The following is a 10,442-nucleotide window of genomic DNA, read 5'->3' on the forward strand; positions in this document are numbered from 1 at the left end:
GATGTAGGTTGAGATATGTACAGCTGTTGTGTTTACAACAGTTATGATGTTTTTGTCTGCTATTGTCAAGGAGTAGTAGGGATTCTGATTCCCTATGTCCACTTGGTGCAATGTCATAAACTTTAATCCCCTTTGTTTCTTTTGTCAAATTGCCTGGGAAGAGTTAATCATGTCTGGATTAGGTAAAAGGTGTGATTCCCTCCTCCTGGGAATTTAACTCAGTATGAAGGCATCCACCCAGTAAGACTAATGTGCTAGGCTGAAATTCCAAAAGATATCTGACAGAATAAAATCAAACATGTTAAAAGCAATCACATAAATTCAATTGAAGGATAAATGCAGTAAAAAGTGGAAAGCTAAAATTAGAAAGGAAATTAACAATAAAAGAAAGAAAAGGTAAGTTAACAAAACTATTTTATAAGGAAAACAAGGAGGAGGAGGAAAAAACATCTGATTAAAGGATAAAATATTTAAAATAAAAATAGTAAGGAAATAGAGTTAGAAAGAAAAGAAAAAATCCATTTTTAAAACCTCTGAAATGATCATTGGATTGGAGTTAATTCTTTCTTGCCTTCTACCACTGGAATCCCCAGGTATGATTCGGGTACTGGGTCCCTGCTGTGTTTGGTTCTTATTCTCAGTTTCCACCAAATATGGGAATATGTAGGCTGAGTCCTGGCTTGTGCTTCCCACAAGGTCAGTTAGTGTGACAGTTTCTCCAGGATGTTATAATTCTTGTTGCACACCAGGAGAAACAATACGCTCTAATGAACTTTAGTGGTATTGGTAAGTACACAATGCTTGCTCGGATATTTTCTATCTATGTACAGAGGAATTTGCCAAAAGCTGGTGTGGAATAAACCCACTGATCTTCAGAAGTTTAAGAGTAGTCAGGTAGACAATCCCTCCAGGGATCCTCAGTCCCTGCAGGATATGGCAAATGCCCTGTTCGTGTTGTATTTCCAAAGGCTTTGGAGAGTATGGCCTATGACAGACTACTGAATGTTATACAATAAAGGATATGGGAATTCTAATTGTGTGATCTCATGGCCTTGGTTCATAACATTTCGAACTTATCCCTTGTGCCTGATTCCATGTACTAAGTCTTAGTAGCCCCAGACAATGGAATGACATTACTTATGACCATGACATCCATAGACCATTGTTCCTGATTCTTAGGCATCTAATGAGGGAAGTGACAAAATTTTACCTCTATAACACCCTGTCTCACTGTCATTTCTCACCAAGTCAGTGCAACAAGATAAATACAAGAACTTCAAATTAAAAAAGAAAAAGTCATACTTTCTGTGACTACAGTGTGATGGTGAATTTTCATTGTCACCTCAGTACAACCAAGATTCACCTTGAAATAATGGTTTTCCCCCAACCCCCGAGGGGTCATCTATATTGTATTGCCCTATGAGCTTGTCTGTGAGGGATTCCTTTAATTCACTTAATTGGTTTACTTAAAAGAATCAGTCCACTATGGTTGGCACCATTCCCTAAGCAGGGGATCCTTAGTCAGTTAAGATGGGTAGAGTAGAGCTGAGCACAAGAAAACCAAGTGAGTAAGCATGAATGCTTTGTTTCTCACTACTCTGGAATAAGCGTATGTTGTGAATTGTTTATGATTCCTGCCTTTATGTCCCTCAATGACGGACTATAACCTGAAACTGTAGGCAGAATAAACCCTTTCTCCCCTAAGGTACTGTTTTATCAAATATTTTATCACAGTAACAGAAATTAAGACATGTAACACCACTAGTCACCTGCTTGGGGTCGTTTTGCTCTGTCAGGTTAGAAATTGTGAGCAAGCATTATGAAGCTCTCTGAATGTCTAGTAGCTCTTCTGTCCCTCAGCATTTGCCAGCCCTAACCAGATGCAGCAGGCAAGTCTGAGTTATAGCAAATGTAGAGTTAAAATTCTCTTATAAACCTTGGTAATTAGTACCCTTATCTGTAAGTGTATTACAGCTTGTATGTTGTCTTAAGATGCAAGAAACATTAGTTCTGAAAATGCTGGAGTTCTTATGTAGGGCTAGGAAGTTTGAATTCCTCAGTATTTGTAAGTGGCTGGCTTTGTAGTTTCTAGATAGTTCTAGATATCATCAGATCATTCTAGACTCTTCTGCTGTTGGCCTCAGCTAGTGATCGTGCTCCTGATCCCAGAATGTCTGCTGTGGTTTCATTGTGAAATGACTGCCATAGGCCTTTGCGTTAGGAAACTTTGTCTGTAGTTGGTGATACTCTTTGGGAAGGAAGTAGAAACTTGCTGTAAGAAGTTCTTAAAATCTCATACTGTGACCCTCACTTCCTATTCTTACTCTTGGGTTTGATGTAATGAAACCAGAGGGCCTTCCATTCCATCTCTTTGCCTTTTCTCCCATGTAGAATGCATACTCCCCAACTAAACCAAAAGAAATCCTTTCTCCCTTAATTACATTCTTGTCAGGTTGTTTATGGCAACAAGAAAAGTAGTGAAGGCAGTCACTTAGACCTTTGTGTCTAAAGGTTTAAGTTTAAAAATCTATTGAAACTTTCCAGTGACTTGAGCATGGGATTTCTATTATCTAGCTCTTCACAGTTTTCTATCTTTCACTTGATGTACTGGCTGGCTTTAGTTCAACTTGACACCAAAAGTAGAGTCATTTGGGAAGAGAGAAACTTAGTTTAAAATGCTTCTCTCAGATTCCCCTGTGAACAAACTTGTGTTGTATTTTTTTTACTGTTTTATGTATGGGAACCTAGATAGACTCTAGGCCCTAAAACACTTGGAACCATGTCATCTCTGAGAAAGTAGTCTTGGAGTGTCTAGGAAAGTAGGGACAACAAGTCAAGGGAAATAAGCCAGTAAGCACCACTCCTCCTACTATAAGATGAAATAAACTCTTTGTTCCCCAGCTTTCTTTTGGCTGTAGTGTTTTAACTAAGACACTTCCTTAGCTCTCTACTCTAGTCTCCCTTTCCTTCCAAACCTCTCTCATTTCTGCCCTGTCTACCTTTTTGAAATGTTCAGTTGATCCTTGTTTCTATGGCACTGTCAAAACTGTAGCAATTTTTGGAGAAACACATCACCGCCTTTTGCTGTTGCTGCTGATGTTGTTAATCTCTTGGAACACTATCTCTTACTCATCTGTCAATGCACCTGGTCACTCTGCACCCTGGTGTTCCCTGATGGGATTGTTGCTGCTCTGCTGACTGTATCTTTGATGTCTTTATTCAGTCAACATCACTAAATGCTGGCAGAGAGGCAACACTCAAGAAGGAACTGTTGACTGTGATGTGGAAGTGTAAACAAAAAAAAACCCTTTCCTCTCCAACTTGGGTTTGGTCTTATTTCACCACAGCAACAGTAACCCTAACTAAGGCACTGTGTTTGAAATTATCTCAAACATTTTTGGTGCCTTTTACTGAAAATTGATGGGTTTTGTACATAAAATATCCAGATATGGTTCTAAATCCCCTCTACTACTTCAAGTTTCTCCATTTCCATCTTGTCTCCCAATGGGAGCCACTCCCTTTCTGCCTATCGGAAAACAATCAGGCTTAGGAGGAATAATAATATAATGTCACAAAACCTAACATAACAGAGTTGCACAAGACAGGCAAACAGAAGGAAAATAGCCTAAGAGAAGGCACAAGGAACAGACCCACTTGCTTGCACACTCAGGAATCCCTTATGTTAACCACAATAGCTCAGAGAACTGGGTGAGGACCTGTGAAGGCCCTATGCAAGCTGCCTCAGTCTCTGTGAGTTCATATGAACTTCTGTCATGTTACTAAACACGCTTTAAATATTTGTTGCCAAAATTATTGACATAAAGAGGAAATGCAAATAAGGGTAATGCCAGGGCCAAGAAGTGGGAGTGGGTGGGGAGGGGAGTGGGTGGGGAAGGGTATGGGGGACTTTTGGGATAGCACTGGAAATGTAAATGAAGAAAATACCTAATTAAAAAAAAAAGGAAAGCAAAATGTTATAAGATCTCACAGAAATCTTTTTCCATGATAAAATTATGTTGCCATCCTGGGATGTTTTAGGAGGCAATATGCTTCATTCAAATATGTACATTATGGTATTGCTATAAATATAAAGGAAAAGATAATAACAAATAAACTTGGAAATTATGTAAGAATAGTCAACTGAAATATTTCTGGTCAATTGCTAAAGTAAGTACACCTGATAAAAATAATACATAAAATTATTTAAAAGCTTAATATTGGAAATAAAATAGCATTCATCTTAATGGCTGCATTCATGTAAAAATTTGTACTCAAACAATATAAGAATGGATGAAAGGATTATAGGGGCCAGAGATGCTGGATGACACCAAATACAGCCTTTACATATACAACATGGTGGGTGTGCATAAATCCACAGACCTGTGACAGTGTGCAGAAGACCTGCATAAGCTTAGGCTAGATAGAACCCTAAACTTCAAGGGGAAAGGAGGAACAAAGTCCCAAAGCCAGCCAAGGATCTCTTGACATTTGATTGCTGCTGGTGTAGAGAAACCCACGTTTATTCAAAGGAGTGATATTTGGTGTATTGGACACACTCCGGACCAGGGATCATACCCAGGAGAAGACACTCAACAAAACTCGACCCCATGTATTTTTTTTTACTATTTTTGTTATTTAGTTTTTGTTTTTGTTGAGAGAGAGAGAGAGAGAGAGAGAGAGAGAGAGAAAACCCAACGTTGGGTAGGTAGCAATTGAAGAAGGGAACTAATATGATTGAAATATAGTGTATGGAATTCTTAAATAACAATAAAATCATTACTTAATTGTTTTTTACTCACACACACATAGATTAAGTAACATAAGGCACATTTACCTGATGAATTTGCAACTATTTGAATAATTTTTAAAAGATTTATTTATTTTATTTGTACTGTAGGTGACTTCAGACATCACAGAAGGCACTGGATTCCATTACAGATGGTTGTAAGCCACCACGTGGGTTGCTGGGAATTGATCCCAGGACCTCTGGAAGACCAGTCAGTGCCTTTGAACACTGAGCCATCTCTCCAACCCCTATGTGAATAATTGTAATATATATTTCAATATATATATATAATATATATTTCAATATATATATATATTGAAAATAATGCAGAACAATAGAAGACCTTACCCAGAAGAATGTAACTGTGCCTTGAACTTAAAAAAATTTAATTGAGATACCATGACAAGGCCAAATCCCTGATTAGGTTCTCAAATAATTCTTAAATATTTATTCTTAATTATGGGTATGATTGTATGTCTATGGGTATGCGCATGCATGTGACTGAACTTGTCCACAGAGGTCCAAAGATAGTTTTGGATCTCCTAGAGCTAGATATAAGAGCACTTGAGAACAACCTCACATGGATGCTTGGAACTGAACACAGGTCCTCTGAGAAAGCAGTACGTGCTCTTAATGTGTTCCATCTCTCCAACCCCTAGAATATTTTAAAGCAAGTTTAAAATAAAACTCGTTCATGATTTGATGTACTAATGTAAACTTACCTTAGGTGTGTGATTCTTTAAGCTTAGTATTTTATACTCTAATTTGTTTCTGTATTTCAACTAAGATTATAAATATACTTAGAGCAATATTTTGTGGCTGGAGAGATAATCAGTGGTTAAGAGAATGTGTTATTCTTAAAGAGGAGCCTGGTTCAATTCCCAGCACCATACAATGGCTCATATCTATCTGAATGTCCAGTTTCAGGGGATCCAATACCTTTTTCTGGCCTTTGTGGACAACAGGCATATATGTACTGGTATACATACATGCATGTGGGTGAAATATTTCTCTGTATCTGTATAATCTCTCTCTCTCTCTCTCTCTCACACACACACACACACATACACACACACACACACACACACACAGAGGAACATGTAAAATCTCCTGGAATAAAGATTTCTATGTTTGTATGTTTATTTACTATGAAAGACATCCACCTGCCAGTGCTTGTGTGTGGCAATCAGAGAACTACTTGTAAGAGATACAGCTGTGGCTTCTGTTTATAATCCAAGCTTATCTCTCAGTGGGCATCATGCCTTAGCAAACTCTCAGTTTTGCTAATTTCCCCTCCTCACCTTTATGTTTGGATGTTAAAATCCTTAGGTATATGCTGATTTATATGAAAAGAAAAATGCAACAAGTGTATCAGAAAACAACAACAACAAAGAAAAAACAAGTGTTCCTTTTGCTCCCTGTTTTAAGGTCCTTATAAATTCTCAAAGTTTGGCCATTTTGGGCTATCTATCAATTACAGAACAAAATCCCTCCACTTAATTCATAACATAAAATAATTGAAATTTCATAAAAAATGTTTTTAGTAAATTACAATATATTACTATCCTAACTAAGTGAGTTTTTTTATAAATCATTTATAAATTGTCATGGAAATTTTCTCTTAAAACAAAACAAAAATACTTACAAATAATAAAAAGTACTGGAAGCCAGGTGGGGGAGGCAGGTGCCTTTCATCCCAGCACTTGGGAGGCAGAGGCAGATGGATTTCTGAGTTTGAGGCCAGCCTGGTCTACAAAGTGAGTTCCAGGACAGCCACGGCTACACAGAGAAACCCTGTCTCGAAAAAACAAACAACAACAACAAAACAAACCCCCCCCCCAAAAAAAAGTACTGGGGCAGTGAGCTGGTATAGTGGGTAAAGGCACTTGTTGCCAAGACTGTCTTTCTGAGTTTGGTCCTCAAAATCCTCATGGTAGAAGGAGAGATCCAACTCCAACAAGTTGTCTGACCTCCACACATACTCTCTGGCATGCATACCTGGGCATGTGTGTGTCTGTGAAAATGCATAAAACAAATGAACAAATCTCTAAAAAAAAAAAATTAAACCTAAACTAACTTCAAACTCTCTGTGTATACTACTATAGGAAACAGAAATGAAAAACAATATAAATTTGTTTTAAAGATTTTTGTTACTTTTAATTGTGTGTATTGAATTTAATTATGTGTGTATGTATGTTCACATGAATCCTGGTGTTTGTGGAGGCCAGATGTGTCATCCTGCTGGTTCTGGATCATGGCTTATTGTGAGCAGCAAGGTGTGGAACTGGGAACTCAGAGTCTCTGCAAGAGTCCTGTGCACTCCTAACCACTCATCAATCTCTCCAGCAACCCAGATGTTATTTTAAAAGTGTTTTTTGTCACAACTTTAGATATGTTTTGTATTTAATCATGGAAGAAGGACATGGACATGAATGCTATCAGATCCCAATCTGACCTTGACTCCCTGTCAGATGAAGCAGACATCATTGTGTTAAAAATGAAAATATTAAAGACACAAAAAGGATAGATTTCAACAGCAAAGCATATTATTAAATTTTACAGAGGCACAAACAGGAAATCTTCAACTTGGACACTGATCATAGCAATTTCTGTCCCTTCTGGCTTTATGGATTAAGACATTATTAAAACAGAAATGAGGATTCTCTAGATATTATTCTGAAACATGTCTCATCAAATAAATCTGAACTAGAAATAATTATTTTTCATATATATGTGTGAACATGACACTCAAGCACATCGATGCTGTAAATATGTTTCATTAGCTTAATCCAGTTTTAGATTATCACAAATTGGATCTCATGAAAACATAGTAGTAAATATTTCTTTTTAAAAAATATATCTGTATTTTAATTATGTATTTATTAATACATGTGCTTCTCTCTCTCTCTTGTGTGCACTCTGTGTGTGTGTGTTTGTGTGTGTGTGTGAGAGAGAGAGGGAGGGAGAGGAAGAGGGAGGGGGAGGGGGAGGGGGAGGGAGAGAGAGGGGGAGAGGGAGAGGGAGAGGGAGAGAGAGGGGGAGAGGGAGAGGGAGGGGGAGGGGGAGAGGGAGAGGGAGAGGGAGAGGGAGAGGGAGAGGGAGAGGGAGAGGGAGAGGGAGAGGGAGAGGGAATGTATCAAGTGTGTTTAATTTTCTAAGGAGGCCAGAAGAGGTTGTCAGCTCCCCTCGGCTTGAGTTACAGTTGGTTGTGAATTGCCCAGTGTGAGTGTTAAGAACTGAACTTCAGTTCTGTGAAATAGTAAGTGCTTTTAACTGCTGATTCATTGCTTTAGCACCTAAACTATTTACTTGCACTGAACAGTTTTCACATCTAACTTATCTACAACTAGCCATTGTTATAATAGAAAAATGCTAATGAAACAATGTCTCTAGAAATTTCCAGAGGAAAATTTTAACGCTGTGGTGTCGTCTGCATGAATTTCTGAATTCATGCATTACAGGGATACCCATATTTTTAAAAGTTATTTGAAAATTCATTGTTTGCAGTTTTCATGGAGACATAGACCCTAGTTGTAGTTAGAGGTAATGTATTTATCAAACATAGGAGGAAAGATTGAATAAGTTCCAGTGCAGAATGAAACCATGTCAACCCAGAGACATCTCTTAGCTGAGAAGAGTGACTAGCCACTCTACGATTCCCTGAAAATTCTGAGAGCTAGTTTAGCTCAAGCAGGGATGCTCCCCCGCCCAGTGGAAACAGATCAGAACTTCCATAGCTGGCATACTTCCAGAAGTGCAACAGGACAGCCATAGAATCCTAAGTTCAAGGTGACTCAGGATTCAACAAAGAGTCACTATTTCAAAACTGAGAAAAGCTTAGAGAGGTCTGAGTCCAGGTGGCAAGAGCTCTTGCTGCATGTTATAGTGACAACATTTACATCCCCACACCAATGCAAAAAGTTAAGGAAGGTCTTAAGAGCTGGGAATCCAAAGAAGGAGAGGCAAGAAAATCAGCAGGTGCAGCAGTCTTTATCCTCTCAGAAAAACACTGGTTCCCCATTTACTCAGAGACCCTGCCACAAGAGAATAAAGAAGATAATGATAATGTATAACCCCTGTTCTGATAAAGTTCTGCTCTGGCCTCTGCACCTACCTGGACATATGAATTTGTATACATGTATATCACAAATACATGCACATGCATACACATGTGTTTCTGCTCATCGGCATGCATACACACATACATAAAAAGCAAAAATAACAATGAAAAAGGAAATAAATACACAATCAACAAAATTTCCTGTCTCAATACCTCACTTTGGCAATGGGACCTGAATACTTGATTCAGAGGACAGATTGTTTTGGAGATATAGTACCTATACCAGAGTGCAGATGCCTGGAGTCTGAAGATGTCTTGCAGCTGTTCACAGGTGCAGTGGAATTCATTTGAATTTCAGGTAGCTGAGGGAAGCATAGGAAGGAGCAGTCCAGACTATGTGATGGTTCAGTGGGCCAAGCCTGATGACCACAGTAGAGTCCCTAGAAATTAGTGAGAACCAATTTTGGCAAGTTGTCCTCTTTTGAGCTCCATTTGCACACAGTAGTATGCATAGGGCTTATGGACACACACAGACACACATACACACATACATACAGAATTACCCTTAGATGAATACATAATTAACCAGCCTACAATTTAACTACTTGACAATAAGTATACAAATAAGGAATTCATTATGATTCTAATAAGTACAAAATTCAAAATTTATTCAATCCTTCCTTTGGTAAGATCATTACTCTAGGTCATTACTCTAAATGCTGGTTTTTGCTGTTGTTGCTTTCAAGGCTATGTGGTAAGTAACACTGTTATGTTCATTTTACTAATTTTTTCTAATAAAGAAATAGGCAAAAGTTTGTTTTGTTTCATTTTGTTTTGTTTTGTTTTTCCAGACCATGCTGTCAATATAAGCTGTGGCCAATATGACCAATACAGTCAGACTAGGCAATGCTGGAGATGGACTAAAATTTCCTTTGCTTTACAGTGAAGTGGGATGGACAATAACTGACCCACAGAGCTGTGTTAGGCAGCAAACTCACTCCTATTCATGAAGATGGTGATAGTTGTAACCTGCAGCAATAACCCTTGGAACAATGATATGCGTTACCTGAGACCAGTTTAATCTCCTTCAGAGGGTCAAAGGAAAATGTTAAACTGCTTAGTATATTTACAGTAACTGTGAAGGAAGTTATTACTTATATAATGATTTTATTTTCAACAAAGCAATTGACCTATAAGCAAAAATTAGAAAGCATAAGTGGGACTTCCTTTTGCTTAAAGTTTCAAAAGTCCTGTCTCAAGTTATAAATTTCATAAATATAACTCATTGACTCCAAAATGGACCGGGAACATCTACTGTCATCACACATTTACAGAATGTCTAGTATTTATTTGAATGACATGGAGGACATTAATAAATACTATGCTTATTCATTTCAAGAAGTTCTCTCTGGCTTAAGGAATTGATATGATGCTTATGTTCAAACTATACGATTAAGGTCCTAGGTTATCTTATTTCATTTTTGATTGTTATTCTTTAGATACTTGTCAGCTTTCTGATGAGAAACAGAAAGGGTGTGGACTGGGGAAGGTGAGAAGGACCTCAGAAGAGCTGAGCGAGGGGAATCCACAATCAGA

Source organism: Mus caroli, unplaced genomic scaffold (genome assembly GCF_978045245.1).
Source record: "Mus caroli unplaced genomic scaffold, Mus_caroli_1 scaffold_7, whole genome shotgun sequence".
Classification (NCBI taxonomy): domain Eukaryota; kingdom Metazoa; phylum Chordata; class Mammalia; order Rodentia; family Muridae; genus Mus; species Mus caroli.